Genomic DNA, 17,484 nt, shown 5'->3' on the forward strand with positions numbered 1-17,484 from the left:
TCCCAGCCTACATAAATGTAGATGTATCTGTAAATGGATGTAGATCAATTATTGATTTTAATTTGAGCTGCGTCTGGGTTTTTGTACTGAGAAAGAAAATTCCTCTGTGTTTGCTGTAAATCTAGGGTTTGCTGCTTGCAAAACCTTTAATCTCTTTTCAGCTTTCTAAAACAAATCTTCAGTTTTGCAATGATTAAAAGCAGCATCCCAAATTTTCCAAAGAAATCTTCAAAAGCCACAAGAAGAATTAGGAGGTAGATCCCCCCACCCAAATCACAGTGGGCTTCAGCATTCCCAGGATGACTGTGAGTGCCAAAGGGAAAAGTGGTGGTGTCTGACCTCAGAACACAGATGTCGGGCTCCAGCCCCGTTTCTTCTTCATCCATATTTGCCACCATAGTTTGCATGGCCCAAAATGCCCCTCAGAACGATAGAAAAGGATCAATAAACTCTGTCCTCCGAGAAGGCAAAGGCTGAGCACACCGCAGGCTGTCACCAGTTCCTAAGTTTTAGAAGCCAAATTTTCTGAAACCTGATAATTGAGATGCACTGTCAGCATCATTAGCCTAAGGTAAGCAAATTTCGCAGCAGTATCACAGTTTCTAGGGCAGGGACATGGTATTTAATTTGCTTTCCCAGCCTGGTTAGTCCCACACTAGGAGTGGAGGGACCTCATTTCCAGTCAACCATGGCCAGCTCTTTGTCTGACAGCACCTCCAGGACAGGACTCCTGCCTCACACGTCCTCTTCTGAAGCTGCTCTTGGTCCTCACTGTATCTGCAGAACAGCCTGCTCCTACCATGCTCTGCTGCTGTCCCTCTTACAGAAACGTCGGTGCAAGCCTGTGGTTAAGGTACCAACCTTGCGACAAGCACCATGCCGTCCAGATCTGCCATGGTGGTTTTCTCTTTCTCTTCCAGCTTCCAAATGTTTCTCCCCACTCACCTGAATGTCAGGTTTGTTTCAGAGCCCGGAAACCAGCACAGTTACTGAGATGAGAGCAAATCCCGGGACTCAGTGTCCTGTCAGGAGCATCCCAGGTTTTGGCCCCCTTGGAGCTCTGGGCATACCTTCCCTCTCACAGCGCGCACGGCAGGATGTGCAAGGGCTGAGCGAGTTTCCATGAGGATCTACTGGTCTTGCAGAGCTGCCTGTGGAAAAATAATATTTTATTTATTTTTCTGAAGCACTCATGCAACGCTGCACCACTGAAAAGAGACATTAGCAAGCGGATAAATAAATGCACGCCTGGCCCCAGTCACCTGAGGAGACTTCAGCAGCTATAGAGGTCAATTCCTAGCAGACATATGCCTCATGCCCCAGTGTGGTAGGAACAAAACTACTATGCTGGTACCTGAAGCGTGCATATCTAGTGTAAGTATGTCAGTTTATACCAGAAGGTGAGTTTCCTTTATGAGAGAAAGAAGTCTAGCCTCAATTTTTCTACTGAGTTTGTCCTCTGGCAAAACTTTCTTTTATGATTTCAAACAAGTGTTTACATAGCACAAGCTGCCCCCTTGTTGGAAAGACAATGTGTTTTAACAGCAGCTTAAATTAGAGAAATTAAAAGGCAGAAAGCTAGAGGAAGTAGATTTCTTTTTTCTTGAAACTTCAGACTGAAGAAAATCAGCAATGTAGTTTTTCATTAACATGTTTATCACGTTTCATGAACAAACATGAAATCCATGGGCGGCTACAGACATCCCTTTGCCAATCTTTCTGCCAGCTCAGATTTTTATAAGTTGTTGGAGAGTGTTTGACAAGCAATGTCAAATCATAACCAGAAGACAGGAATGTTTGTCAACGAGGATGATGCCAAGAAAGAGGAGGCTGGAGGAGAGCTTTAGCTGCAGGGGAAGCCCAGGTGGAGAAACACCCTCCGTGATGGTGCAGGCAGGGGAGCCTCCAGCAAAGGGAAGGTGGGTGGTGATGGCTCATGAGCTGCAGGAGAAAGCAGGCCTCCTGAGAAAAAGCCAAAGGAAGCTCTCTGGCCAGGTGTAGCAGGAGTGGTCCATGCTACATGCACGATGTGGTCCCTTATGGCTGACAAAGTCTTTGTGGGATAAGATGAGGACTTCTGTGAGCAGAGGGATGTGCCCTTGGGAATTCACAGGAACTTGGAAAAACCAAGCTGCAGCCAGAATTGATAGTAAAAACTGCAATAAACTGCAGTGAAGGTAGCACTGGAAAAAGAAAGAAATGTAGCGAACTTCTCGGTGTTTAGAAATGCAGAAGTCATGCAAAGCAAGCTGTTACATAAATTGCAGTTAAGTCATCAAAAAAGAGAGAAGGATGGAGAAAGGAGCAGATTAAATACATATTCTGCATCCAGTAGGAGTTCAATTACCTTAAGAAGTGAAATCAATTCCATTGCTTTATGGGTGGTAAGCTTGGAGTTTGGCAATACCCAATATGCACAGAATATTTTTACGCAATGCTCTGCAAACTGTCAACAACATGTGGCTTTCCAGCTGATCAACCTTTGTAGACCTTTGAAAATGAGGACATCCAGTGGCTGAACGTTATAACTGGGATTTTCATCAAGGATTTATGTCTGGGGCAGAACTTCACCTGTTATGCCAAATTTCTGCCCTTCACAGAGACCTGAAGTAGGTCATGTGTGGAGTGAGGGCTTTTATAGAAGCCCACTGCACTGGAGTAAATTCCAATTAATTAAAGGGCTCATGGTTGTAACAAACTGAGGCAGGATCAGTAAGTATCACACAGTAATATGTAGTCAAGGATATTGCTTCACCTTTCTTTCTCTGCTTCCCTGGGACCATAGACTCATACTTTTTTTTATGTTATATATATGAAAAAAAGCTTTCAAATCCCGTCATGTTTCTAGTTTGGCTTCTAAGTCTCTTATTTATTTAGAGAGGATAAACATGTCACCTAGCCAGTCCCTCTGGAACCAATCAGTACAGCAAGCCTTGCACTCCATGCTTTTAGTAATTTAGCCTCAGATGCACCAGTTTGAATACTTAAACGTAGCTCCTATTACTGTAATATTCAAAGACCAATTGTAGCAATTAATCACATTTCCAAATACATATTGTAGGAGATAAACTAAAATATTAATAGAACAAATTCATGCTTTCCTGCCATGAAATTGCAGCAACCAATAACTCAAAAAAATAGCATCCCAGGACAAGAATATTGTGCCTTATATGAACCATACCAGAAATAGAATAAAAATATATAAAAATCAGAGTCACATCTAGAAGAAACGGGTGAGCGGAGCTTGTGCACATTTACAGGCCATTATTTCTCCTGGGAAATGGCCACACAATATCACTGTCTGCGATAAGTAACATCTCACCCAGTATTAGACATCTAATTTTGCAGCAGAGAGTTGCAAAATTGTGTTGAATGCATTTTCCAAGATGAACCGGGTAAGGCTGGTCAATGGAAAAACCCTCACCTTCCTCAGAAGTTGATTGGAACTGCTGTTGTTTAGGTCTATACCCCCATGCCCCAGAGTAATCCCTTGAAGGTTTGTCAGGTAGCCCTTCATACCAATTCATGGCTCTGAACCAGCAAAGCCCAGTGCTGCAAACAGAAGGAATAAGACCATTCAGACCTTCTCCCATCTCCCACCAGTCCTTTTTGGCATGGAGCACACAGTACAGGTCCAAGGACAGAGACCCGTGTGCTCTTCACCTTCTGCTCCCACTGCTCTTTCCTATCTAGGCTGAACGTAGCTGCTGTGATTAAGGTCCCTCCCTGGAGAGATGTAACCTGCTTCTCAACTCGCTCTGGATACAAAATTTCACTGCAATTTAAGCCTAAATTTGGACTGTTTAAGCATAAATCTATGACCCTTCTCTTGTGCGAGCCAGCACTAATGCTCATGTACACACATTATGGCCAGTTCAGGCAAGCGATTCAACTGGAAACCAGTCCAGCCATCATTAGCAGTTTTATCTGCTCTCTGAACCACTTCAGTTCCCCATTCCATGGAACACATACCATTGTGTCAGAAACTGAACCCAATGCCTTGTGACCAGCAAAGGAGAGGGTGCAGCCCTGAAGCTCCCTGGCATGGCCAATCTCTCCTGCTTTCCAGGTCTCTTGCAGCCCAGCATGGTCTTGACCAGCTCTCAGAGAGCATCAGTTCACTTTTGGCCATCCTAAACCACTCTTCACAGCCTCAACCTCTCCAGTTGCAGGCTTCTGCAGAAAAAAATTCTCCTCTTTGTCTTCCCTTCACCAAGCTTTCCTGTGCATTGGTTGCAATAGTGGTGTAAGATCAAGCTTCCTGATCAGTGGGAAACCAAACCAGTATGAAAGACACAAAAAGACAGATCATAGAATCATAGAATGCCCTGAGCGGAAGGGACTCACAAGGATCACTGAGTTCCTTCGCATGACAACCCCACAGTTCACACCATGTGTCTGAGGGCACTGTCCAGTCTCTTCTCGAACACTGTCAGGTTTGGAGCCACGACACCTCCCTGAGGAGCCTGTTCCAGTGCTCCACCACCCTCTGGGTGAAGAACCTTTTCCTAATGTCCAACCTAAACATCCCCTGGCACATCTTCCTGACATTCCCTCAGGTTCTGTTGTTGGTCGCCAAAGAGAAGAGACCAGCGTCTGCCCTTCCTCCTCCCCTTGTGAGGAAGTTGTAGCCACCATGAGGTCTCCCCTCAGTCTCCTCTCCTCCAGGCTGAACAAACCCAGTGACTTTAGCCGCTCCTCATAGGGCTTCCTCACCAAACTCTTCACCAACTTCGTAGCCCTCTTCTGGACACTCTCTAGCAGCTTAATATCTTTCCTATCCTGTGGCGCCCAGACCTGCACACAGTGCTCCAGGTGGGGGTCACACCAGTACAGAGCAGAGCGGGACAATCACCTCCCTCGCCCGGCTGTGCTTGATGCACCACGGGACACAGTTGACCCTCTTGGCTGCCAGGGCACACTGCTGGCTCATGTTCAACTTGCCATTGACCAGAACCCCCAGATCCCTCTCCGCAGAGCTACTCTCCAGCATCCTGTCCCCCAGTCTGTATGTACAGCCAGGGTTGCTGTGTTCTTTTATTTCATTGGCTTTGAATGTTGAATCAACGTACCATATACTACATGAGCACTAGATCTGATTCAAGAAAGGAGGTGGAAATGTTTGGTCAGCAGTTTAGGAGTCTATTTTTACCGATTTGTCTCACTGCTACATCAGAAAAACACTCCACTTAGTGCAAAGAGGCCAGGAACATATGGCAAGAGAGGAGAGACTGTGGCAACGCCAGTTTTCATCAGCTCACATTGTGATATTTTACACTTAAAGAATTTACATCTTTATCATTTGGCAACTATATTTAGAGCCCTTAAGAACTAAATTGGTGAGCAATGAGCATGCTGGGCATTCCCAGGATCTTACACTCTGAAGGAGAGCTGTAGTTTTCAGGACTGACTATTACAAAATTACAGCAAATTATTCTTCTCTGGCTTGGGGCTTATGAAGAGCAGAATGAGAATCCTATCACAGATGTCTGCACACTTTATTAAAAGTTCCTGTACGATAGGCAGTATTTGAGGGGGCCATGCCTGCTGGCTATAGCGTATAAACTGTCATCTTTCACGTGTTACAACGTGGAGTATGAGTGAGAAATTCAGGTTGTTTTTCCTCCTGACAACTGGTGTTCTGTTCCTCTCTGATATGTGTTTGCTGGAACATTAGTGTCACACTCAGCTACTTATTTGATTTTATTTATTGGTAAAAGTTTTGGAAACAGATGCTTAAATCAGTGTGATAAGCAAAGTGAAGTCGAGGTTCCCAGTGAAAGTGAATTACCTGACTTTCCTCTTTGTTCCTCTGTAAAGGTAATTTTAATTATATAAACCTCAGAGAGCAGCTCAGGAAGAGCAGCTTAATTACAAACAGCAGGCACGGACAGGTAGGAAAAAGTCACTTGGATCTCCAATACTGTAACCTGTGCTGTAATGCAAGAGAATTGACAAAGCAACTGAATATCATCAGTCCTGGGAGCTTCAGGGGGCTTTTCAGCACTGTGAAAAGTTTTTGACGTAGAGTCCTCACCAGCTTGCAAGAACTCCATCCTGAAATTAGAGAGATATTTTCAATCAGCTTAATCTTATGGCTAGATTGTCATAGCTTTATAAAAGAAATCTGCATTTCATTGAATTCATTATGAATGCAACCACAAAACATGTACTTATTTCTCCAGAGGCTGCCTCAGACTGTATGTTGACAAATTATACATTGGCAGATTATACGGTGACAAGCAATTCATCCTTCCGTTCCTTTCACTGGCCCATCAAAGACAGAAACCCCACTGTACGCAGGTTGAAAACAACAAAACAACCACATTAGTTCTCTCTCATGTGTCTAATTTGCTTTCAAATGGCTCTTTTCAGCTGTGAGGCATAAGGGCAAAAATATTCTCCCTCTTTCTACTTCAAGTATAAGGGAAAAAAATGTGTACATATGTACTGTAAGTAAAAAAACAACAGCAGGTCATATTTTGATTTTTCTAGTAGTACAAAATTTACATAGCTATTATCAACAGTAGACTCAAACAGATGACTGTGGAGGTGACTAAATACTTCCCCTTCCTCCACTCTGTAAGATATCAAAACTGTTGTTTTCAGTTAAAAGCCTTCAAAAAATTTTGTAGTACCCACACCCCGTACCCCACAGATTAAAAACAAACAACAACAACAACAACAAATTTTTAAAAATCCCATATTGTCCCTTTTCAACAAACTAGATACTACATTTTTTCTTTATCAGCCTGAGCCAGTGATCTGGATCAAACCCAGCTGTCTGTAGTAAGACAGAAAATATAAGGCAGAGAATTGCTTGCTGTTTCCTGATCAAGTTTGAAAATCACGAGACAAATATACTGTGTTTTGAAGAGATTTTTCTATACTTTTACCAGAGTGGCTCGCAATCTTGAAGTCCTAATGAATCCAGCTATATTTACCATATTGAAAACTAAGATATGTATATCAGAGAGCTTTGTTTTTTCAGTTTGGTGACAGAATTTTTTTATTGGACTTAATGGACTGTGAATATTGCAAACTGAGCAATTCATCTGATGGTCTGCGTGGATATTGCCGTATTGCTGTATTTCCCAAGTTCCAGCGTAAATTATCTAGAATAAATCCCAACTGCTGCATATTAGCACAGATGTAAATGGTTCAGCTTTGTAGCTATCGACTGGATCTCACCCTGATGCTCAGAAAACAGATTTTGAAGAGATTATCCAACCAATGGAAAATTAGTTTTTCTGAGTTCAATCTGGCATGCCCTCCCCCACCCATCCACTGCAATGTCTAGAGTCAACAGCTCCGCTCAGATTTATTCTCCAGTCAAACCTGGGGGATAAAGTCAGTGGAAAACTCCTATTAACATTCCCACAAAGTGTTACCACTTCTGTGCCCTGGCAGCATTGTGTTTCTCCAACTTTCTGAAATACCTGTTTTGCCATAAGCATTGTCTCCTGCAAGCAAGAGGTTTTTAGATGCTATTTGGAGCCTGTAAAAAGAGAAGCAGCGAGCCTCATAGTTTGTACACAAATGCACTGTGGCACATCTTGAAAGCAATGTCACTCTCCTTCAACCTTTCATGCTTAATTTTCCGTATCGGGAAGCGGCAGGCCATGGCAGCACACCCAAGTGAATTGCTAACTCACCCCAAACGAAATCTGGAGACTTGCTGCCTGCCATGGCCACACTGCCTGCCACTGGGCTGCTCCGCAGGGGACGATGTGACAAGGGGATGTCTTCTGTGTAGCCCAGATGTAAAACAATGGAGCTCCTGAAGGTACTGGAGGAAGTCTTCCCTCTGGCATATCTTCCTCTTATTCAGTAGGGAAAAGAAGTGACATCTGTTTAAAGATGCAAGCTCAGATGCTGATCTCTGGTCTTTGTAGGCTGCTATGCTGAGGCCACCAGACCTCCAGACAACGGAGCCATGTGTGGTCTTGTATGGAGATCGATCAGCACAGCTACTACTGCTCCAGAGTACCTTGTCTTCACCAGATAAAATAGCACACAGGGGGGAAAAAAAGAGAAGGAAGAAAATAGTTCATCTTTTTAAAAAGCTGCCAAAAGGCATCAGAGGCAGAGTTAGGTGAGCAGAGGGCAGCGAGTTTATCTACTCGCTTCAAAACAGGCACAGCCCACGCATCATGTCAGGCTGTAAGCAGAGCTGTGGATGAGCAATACTCACAAACAAGGCAGGTTTTGGGTACAGAGATAGCGCAATTTTTTGAAAAGTCCCATTTTCAAACACAGATATCAAAACTGGATTTTCTAAACTTGAATTTGAAGCATCTGCTTTCGAGAACAGAAGCACCTATTTCGCACTTGGTGAGAAATCAGCAAGTCAAAGTGTGAAGAAAACAAATTTAGCAGACCAAAAAGGATGAACAAACACTTGAAGACAGCAAACACATCCTCATTTTTGAGCACATTGAGAGCATCTTTATTATTTTGGGATACATTAGCAGCAGCAGCTTCATCTCTGAAACCAGGAAAATTTGTCTTCCTGTAGGAATGCTCCATAAAAGAAAAATGCCACTGGAAATACATTTATAAAACTATTCGTGAGGGGGAATAAGGAATGGTTTCAACATGAGAACTAATGTGACACCGCTGAAAATGAGAGAGAAAAGAAAAGCACACATGTGCAACACACACACACACACACACACACACACACACACACACACAAAAAGGCAGAATATACATCAGGGCATCTCACAGAGATTTTCCTTAATGTGGCGTTGCATTGCCATAGTGCATCAGGAGCCAGAGGAGGAAGGGTTGTGATGAAGAGAAGAGACAGACAGACCGACCACAAGAGCTGTGCAGACAGAGGAGGTGCTGGGGAGGGTGTAAGGACACAGCAGGGGCTGACGAGCCTTTCATTTCTGAGGAGAGGCTGGAAACACCAGCGGGCTTTGGGCAGGACCGAGGTAGAACCGAAATCGCTTTACTTGACACTACAGGGCGAGCTGGCAAGACAAACAGCTACATTAGCTTTTTGGACAACAGTCTGAAAAAACAGTGTATTATTTTTAATCTCGCAGTTGAGGATTAGCCTGATGTTTCTCTGATTTTTAACATTGCCCACGCTTGTGGCTTGGCATCTATCTTGAGAATAAAAAACCTCTAAGCTGCATGCCAGCATGCTGGAAAAGGGTTGTTAAGAGGAAATGACCCGGACCATAATTTTCATAATCGCCTGGGGGAGTTACAGAGTCAAACCATACCCAGCTTTGGGAGGAAACAGGGACCTAGTTCGCACAGCCACTTCTTGCAGCACTTCAACCCCTCTGTAATAACCCCTCCTGGGCTGTGGGGCAGCCACCGGGAAGGTTGGATAAGCAGAAACAGGAGCCATGCTTCAAGAAGGACAGGAGGTGGGGTGCTCAGCCCCAGCCTGACTCCTCACCACCCTCAGGACCGCAGCCTTACAGAATGACAGAATGTTAGGGATTAGAAGGGACCTCGAAAGATCATCCAGTCCAATCCCCCTGCTGGAGCAGGAACATCTAGATGAGGTTACACAGGAATGTGTCCAGGCAGGTTTTGAATGTCTCCAGAGTAGGAGACTCCACAACCCCCCTGGGCAGCCTGTTCCAGTGTTCTGTCACCCTCACTGTGACAGTGATACAGTGACACCATGTCTTTCTGCTGTTGAAACTTCACCAAATTCCATTACCTAGAAACCACAGTATAACCACCTTAAAAAAGCTAAATAACTTTAAAATGAGGTAAGCAGGATGTACCTGAGAGCACAGGAAGGAAAAGGCAGCCCACTACTGTCTCCCTGTAGGTAAGAGCATCCCTTTCCCCCAGCAGCAGCACACTAGTAGCTACAACGAGGTGGGAACCGGTCACTACCAGGAGGAAGCTGGGTGTAGTAGATGGGCATCCAGGAGGAGGGTCAGCACCCAAGCAAAAGCATCTTCTCACCTATGGAAACAGTAGCACCATGGGAGATTGTCGCTCTTCAAGACTTACAGCAATTCATCCCTGGAAAACAGGCATTATTTTTAATATAATTCCACAGATCGTTATAACAGATGGATAAGAGATGAAGCTTCCTGCTACAGACCAAGGAGAAAAGACTGGTAGGAAGAATGGTTGACTCGTCCCCTACAAGCTCAGGATCTCAGTGGGTTTTAACTACCAAGAATGAAGCAACATGTAAATCACTGTGCTACTCAGAGCAGCACCAAAAATATGGTCTGTCACATCCTTGGTTTTTCCCTAAATCCTCAGAAAAATCCTTTCTGTGCTGTAAGTACCATAATTTTGAGAAAATTATACTGTGTTTTCAATGTTTAACACTGACTTAAATGCAAAATATAGCTCAGTTTTACTCAAACAACTGAGACAAATGCTTCATACATTATGCATGAGTTCTTCCACAAAGCTCTCGATAAAGATTACAGAGAATCAAGATCTGCTGTCATCTTAGTGTTGAAAGTTTTGATAACACTGAATGATTAAATAACTTCATAGTAGACCCACTCCAAGTCTTTCTTGAGGAAGCTCTTCCCTAAGCCTCTCCTGTTAGGCCGACCAAAAAGCTTTGACCCTTCAGTCATTAAAAACATGTTGCTGTACCAAACAGCAGAGGAAACACTGGTACAGCTTAGTGCAGCTCTCCAGACCAGGAGACTTCTGGAAGCAGCATTTAGTAGAGTCTGGGGACATTTCCCTTCTTAGGGACCAATACCTTTCTGCAAACATTAAATTTTAACATATTCAAAAGCGCATTAAGAACCTATTAGGACTTCTAGAATAAAGCAATGTCTTGACATTTCCAGTTTCTGCCTGTTCCAAAAGCATTTGTTCTCCAAATAGTCACCAGAAAAACAGGTTTCAGAAAATGCACATTTCCCTTGTTCATGAGGCCCAAAGAGAAGAGTAGATGGAGAAATCCAAGGGACCCCATCAGCCTTACTCTGTCAGGTGTTTCTCCCCTTGTTAAAGCACCTATCATTTTTGCTACAATAATGAAGGCCAGGGAGGCTGTCAGCCTCCTCATGATGCAATGCCCCCTTACCAAAGAAAGGAATTTGAATCAATGCCAGTTGATTAATTGGCCAGTGAGCAACATCCAGGTCACAACAAAAGCTCGTGGCTCAGGGCACAGAGCTCCTTGTTACAATGAGGTACCCAGTGTATTGATTTTGCATTTTCAGAGCCACAAAGAGTATTTTTCTTCTCTATAGAGAGATCAATACCTCTGGTCAGCATCTGTGGCATTCACCCCACAGCTGCAGAAGCAAACTCAGGTCTTAGGCTTCCTGGAAACCCAGAGAAGTTCTTTGTGTATAAGCCTTTGGGACTTCTCTAAAAGATTTCACTCTCTCTGTGCTTTTCTAAATGCCTAAGCCCAGAACTCAGCTGCCAGCTCTGCTACAGCATGATACTAATGCTCTGAAAAGTCACACTTCAATGCGCCACTTTAGTGTTTATCTAAATTTCAGACAAATTATCTAACTTTCAGGCTGAAGGATCTGAAAGCATTGAAAAGCACACTAACACAGGTAACTGTGGGAAAATGTGTTTTGCAGAGAGCCTGGCTACAGCACATCGGTGGGGGAGAAAAGCTGAGAACTCCCCAAGCATTGTGAAGAGCCCTAGGTAGGAAGAGGGCCTTGTCTGGTGAAAGAAACTTATGCAACATAAGGAGCAAGGCGGCAGGAGGACAAGGGCTTCAACTCTCTCCCTTCAAAGAGGTCGGCATCTTGAAAAGAAGGAATATTGCTTCCTGGACAGCCCTCAGTAACTTTCTTCCCTCTTGCAGGGTAGATTACTTCCTTCTTCCAGAGGCAAGCAGCAGCTCGCCCCTCTTCCTTCCTCCCTGAGCAGCTTATTTTCCTGCTTCTGCACACTTCAGCAAGCAGCATCCCTTCTTCTGCAGCTTCAAAAATTCCTTACACATTAAGGGATAGGGCCTGGAGAAGCAGTGAAGAGCTTTGTCTACTGCCTGGATACACACTTGCAGTTCTGTGGGAGGACAGCTACGTAAGATTTTCCAGAGCTGTTCAGCCCTCCCCCTGAGCAAGTCCCATTTTCAGGTCCATCACCAGGGATAAGAAGAGGCAAGTTCTCTGTAAACAGACGTGACAAAACATCCATTGCTGAAGGCTTCCACTGGCACTTCCCACAGCGAGCGCACCATTTAGGGCTTAAGATACACAGATGACATTCGTGACTTCGTAGTTTCACATTTAAAGCAGGGATTTTAAAGACTTGCAATTTGAGGGGGAAAAAAAATCCAAAATTCTGCACTATCCTGACCCATCTAGCTGCTTCTTCTGAATCTAAGAGCAACACTTGGACTCTGAAACTAGATGTCTATGCCTTTAAAATATTTGGTAATTTCCTGAATATTTGATGCTTCATTTCTGAAAAACTGTGACAGCCTCAGCACATATTTAATTCTACAGTCCTGGCAATTCTAAGCTCCATTTTTGTCTAGGGTCACATTAGTGAGGAAATTGAGGAGAGGTAAATGCACAGGACCATTAGACCTCAGATTCCAGGATGCTCCATCTTAGAGAACACAGCTTCTCCTGATCTAGGCCAAGAGACTTGGCATGTCCATCTGCAGAAACAGTCTTCTCAAGTCTTCTGGGATTAGTACATTCCTTTGCACATTTGGAAATGCTTCGTTTTCATCTGCTTTTTTGTTGGTTTTGATCCCAACTTTCCACAAATTACATTTATTTCCTGAAAAGCCTGAAATTCTGTCTCTAAAATGAGTGTAGTCACAGAGGCCCCTTTTTGCTAAATATTAAGGCTGAAGTTTTAAAAGTGACCCAAGGCATATAACCAAAGGAAATTACCGTACCACAGAATAAACTGTAGCTCAGCTCTATGAAGTTGAGGGAGAAGAACCAATAGTTGTTTAAGGATGCAACTTGCAAGTGTGCAAAACAGAATTTTTTTAAAAGTACATTAAAAAACTGTGTGCTAGAAACCGTAAAAGAGAGGAGGATCATAGACCTCTGTACATTGCACATCACTTCCATTAAGCAGGAGGAAGAATGATTTCTTGCCATTTCCAGGCCAAGCAGCACACATGCAGAGAATGATTCCACCACCTCCCTGAAGAGTTTCATCACTGAACAATGGAACCCAGAGCAGAGGCACATTGAAAACCAGAGGCAAATGATCACATCAAGAAACACTGAACCCAGCTCCTACAGTGGATCAAATGTGATTGACCATGAGAACACATCACCATTCTTTTTCCCCAATTGATTCAGCAGATCGAAAGGAAAATGCTTTGGAGGCTGGAGGGAAGAATTGCTCATATGAAAATTACTGACAAAGCCAAAAAAAAAAAAAAAAAATCCACAGTATGTTCAGCCTGTGAGAAAAAAGAAAGATCATTTCTCCCATGGATGAACCAGGAGAACAAGCTACTCCTTCTTCCTCCCTTGCCTGGTAGGATTAAGGTGGCCGCTAGCGGACATTAGAAATCTGGAGAGAACCAGACTTGTTCCTCTGGCGGCAATAACAGATTACAGTTGCAGGAAAGAGATCTTGATAATTCTGCTGTGGAGACTGGCTTGGGCAGCTCTGCAGGCTGCAAGAGGAGACAGGCTACCGAACCTTCAGTGACCCACTCGGAGACCTCTGCTACCTTTACAGGAAGGGCAGAGAAGAAAAATAACACAAATAAAAGAATCAGGAAACTCGCTGTTTGCTTTTGTTTATTTGGGGGTTTTGTGTGTGTTTGTGGGTTTTTGTTTGTTGTTTTTTTAGTGGTTTGGGGGCTTTTTTTTTGGTTGGCAGGTTTTGTTTGATTGGTTTTGTTTTGTTGGGTGGAGGATGTCCCAGCTCTGAGCATGGTGCTGGTGTCTGTCTCATATCCAGGCATTTCTGAGGACAGTGTATTTCAGAATATCTTCTTGCTTATCAGTCCAACATTTTTCACCACACTAAATCTGGCACAGATATTTTCCTGAGATTTCAGATGGCAAGTCTGAGACTTGCACTGTGTGAGGGGATTTCTTCTCCCTCTGCTGAGATTATCCTATGACTATCAGAAATCCTCCGAAATCCCCAGGTACTGGCCAGCAGCACCGTGCTCAGAGCTGTAACATCTTCTGTGCTGACAGGGATCCCAGCTGTGCCTTCCTTCAGCAGCAGCTCTAATACCGATCCTTGAGACAGCAACAACTGACAACAGCATCCATGGGGCCATCCGCTGAAGTCTCCAAACATTCTCAGAAGGATCACACCAAATCCTAAATCCCTTCCTGGCTTTGGCCAGGACTTAACCTAGCATTCAAATACCTACATGGTCCCCGAGAAGAGCTTAGCTTCTAGTACTTAACATGCCTTCTGAGCAAGGGCTTGTAAAAGAGAATGCTTCACCTCAAAATTGTTTTTTTCCTCCTGCCACAGGAACTGTTTACATAGCAAGATCACACATCCGTTTTCAAGTGGAATGGCAGTCATGCTGAGCTTTCTTCTTGGGCTCAGCCACTAACAGGATGGAAAAGGTTCCTGAATTCTGTGAAACAAACATGGGCAGGAAGTGGAAAGTGGTTTCTCTGCATGAAATGGACAGTTCAAGAAGAAATATTCTCCATTTGTGGTCTTTTCCACAAAAGCAGTGTTTTCCTTGTGTGACCACGTTTTTCTGCCATTACCGATTTAATTTGCTGGAAATGAACCTGGAATTTGTTCATCACCTGGAAGGAAAAGCAGTTGTGCTGCTGGGATGAAAGGCTACAGAGAAACAGCAGGAGGACTAGGAGCTGCAATGTGTTTCTAAGGAAAAGGCCATCATGCACTCACAACTTTTAATCTTTCTGTGAAAACAGCCACTTACCTGAGAAGGATCACAGGTCTCTTCCAACCTGCCCTGAGTCAGGCTCAGCCCTCCGCCAGGGAGCTCAGAGCCAGCAGGCTGGAACACAAAACAAGTCAAACACACAATGGGAGGATAGAGGATGTTTTGGGAAGAGGGATATGGCAACCAGCCTGGGGAGTATGTGACAAAACCAATCAGGAATCTTTCCATGCATCCACCAGAAGGAAAGCGATCTGTCCCAGGACAATATACTCCAGTACCACGTGTTGTTAGGTGTGTCAGATGCCAAGAGCACACACACCCAGCAAGAACTCCTCTTTACTTGAGTAACTGCATACAGGGAGGGAAGGCAGAAGACTGCAGAAGCATCTACATTAGTGTTCCAGTTCAGATAAAAGCTTTTGGTTCAGGTAAAGCTTTTGAAGTGAGCTTTGAATTTATCTCCACATATGCTTTGAATCCTATCATGAAGCAGTGCCAAACCACAATAACAGGATTCCTCACAAACGAGCTCGTAGGTGCATTTCTAGCGCACCCTGACATGCTGCAGCCTCAGGTGGGCTCCATTCAGTCCCTAGGAACAGACCACAGCACATATGAAGCAAAAGAAAAACCCTAGCCCAAAGTCTATGTAGCACCAACTACTTTAAAAGAAAGATCTGCTTGTCTACAGTATTTTCTAATGCAGAAGTTGTCAGGAAAACAAACTGATCCTGTGGGTACTGTCCGCATCTCTCTCAGAGATACATCTATAGCCTGTGAAGCAAAATAAAGCAAGAAGAGGAAATGAAAGTCAAATTTGCACTGCACACAGCTCTGCCATCAATGTCAAGGACAGCAAAAGAGTTCTCCTACTTCAATTAACAATGCAGGTCTACTAGTCAAAACAACTGTTTATCCTTCAGTTTCCCAAAGGGACATTCCTGTCATCTATAGATGCCCCAAATGGTTACTCTTGTGTTCTCTAGTACCAGAGTCCAGCAGAAGGGCTTAGCTACGCCTTCATCTTTTCTTACATAAAAGGAAACCATCAACAACTACAGCAAATAAAAGCGATTTAGAAAAAAAACCCAGAATTCTTGAATAATCCACACCACACTAGATACAAACCTCCAGCCAAATTCAACCTACATGATGACCAGAGCTGTTCGATGGACACAGGGTGGTACACTGGCCATTCAGCCAGCTTTCAGTCCTGAGCTCCTCCAGCAGCATTCTTCACAGATCTGTACCTCACTGCACCACCTCTCCTACTAGTCAGTGCTTGTTTTGATCCTAGAGACAGAGAATCCTCCCCACAGAGTTTCCAGGGGAACACACCGGTTTTTATATTTTATTCTTTTTAGTGCAACCATAACACATGGAGGAAAAACACAACACAGCAGCACACCTGCTGGCTTAAAATCCCACTATAGAGTGTTTACACAAGCTGTTATGTATGTGTGAGAATGTTATGACTGTAAAAGCCATTTTTAGTAGCAGTATTTTTGTAATCTACCTGAAAGTTTATATGATGGTGAGGAAATTCACACTTAGGGTGTCTTAAGTAAGAGGCAGCAACTGGTTTCATAACGACCTTACCCTTACACTGCGCTTCAGGAGTTCTAAGGTGCCAAATCCTACAGAAGCACAAAGGAAGAAGCACCTACTGGCAGCTACTGAGTGCAGTCTATAGAAAGAGTAAGCCATGCCTTCAAGGTAAAGTCAGTCTCATTTTCATGCAAGTAAACTGGTTTAGATGCAGCAACTACAAAGTAGTATTTCATTTCTGAAAGCAAACCCATTCACAGACCAACCAAACTGCAGCAGTCCCCAACTCTTGAAAGGACAGCTATTCAAGACCAAATAGCTTTTCCACTTGGAACACAAAAGGTTGATGTTCAAGGTCATGAGTTAGGCCTCTTCACAGCAGGCTGAGAGCAGCAGATCACAGTACAGCACAAGTTTTCTCTCATCTCCAGACTTAAATGGATTATTCTGCATGAGTTCTACATGATGACCACAGCACCAAGCTGATGATATTCTTGGTTTCCCTCCCTTCTGCTTGTTCCCAAAATACTGTCTCCCACACAAGGACTTCATGCCTTTAGATGGCATTTCAAAAGAACAGGTCTGGTTTCAATTATTCTAACAACGATTTCCAGCTAGACAGAGGTCCTGAATAACACATGATTTTTCATCAACTCACTATCATGGCCTGCCCTATTTACCCTAGTAGTATAGAAATCCTGCTTTAAAAAGGCAATTTAAATATAAACATTGTCTTCTATCTCTCCTTTAAAGGCTCATTTCCTAAGTCAAGTAAAAGGGCTTAAAAGCATGTCGTGTCCTGAGTAAGGATGTTTCACAGCCAACTTCCAGCAGGTCAGAAGTTGAGCTCCCGGACTGTCTTATAAACAGTCTTGTCTCCTAAAGAGGAAAAACTAAAATCCAACCAATTATGTTTAAAATAAAAGTCTCCCTACAAAAACCTTTAGTGAAAAAAATACATTAAGTTACCAAAACACTTGTGCAAGAAATGCCAAGATATCTTTGCAACTGTAAGTACAACTAGTGGCAATTTCTACAACATTAACCTTGGCAAAATATACCCACAGCTGAACTGCTTCCATGAAAAGCTTATGCTAATATGCACATAAACCAATAGAAACATCTTTGGAAGCCTG

General features: G+C 43.6%; 1 long non-coding RNA gene across 1 annotated transcript; it reads right to left on the reverse strand.

The window, feature by feature from the left end:
- Nucleotides 1-1,076: 1,076 nt before the first annotated feature.
- Nucleotides 1,077-6,058, reverse strand: LOC309437793. The gene is made up of 3 exons (XR_014183625.1): nucleotides 6,038-6,058; nucleotides 5,792-5,935; nucleotides 1,077-1,151 (listed from the first exon to the last, which is right to left on the reverse strand). It is a non-coding gene; the product is annotated as an uncharacterized lncRNA (long non-coding RNA).
- Between the last annotated feature and the right edge of the window lie 11,426 nt (nucleotides 6,059-17,484).

Source organism: Streptopelia decaocto (assembly GCF_964273445.1).
Source record: "Streptopelia decaocto genome assembly, chromosome: 3".
Classification (NCBI taxonomy): domain Eukaryota; kingdom Metazoa; phylum Chordata; class Aves; order Columbiformes; family Columbidae; genus Streptopelia; species Streptopelia decaocto.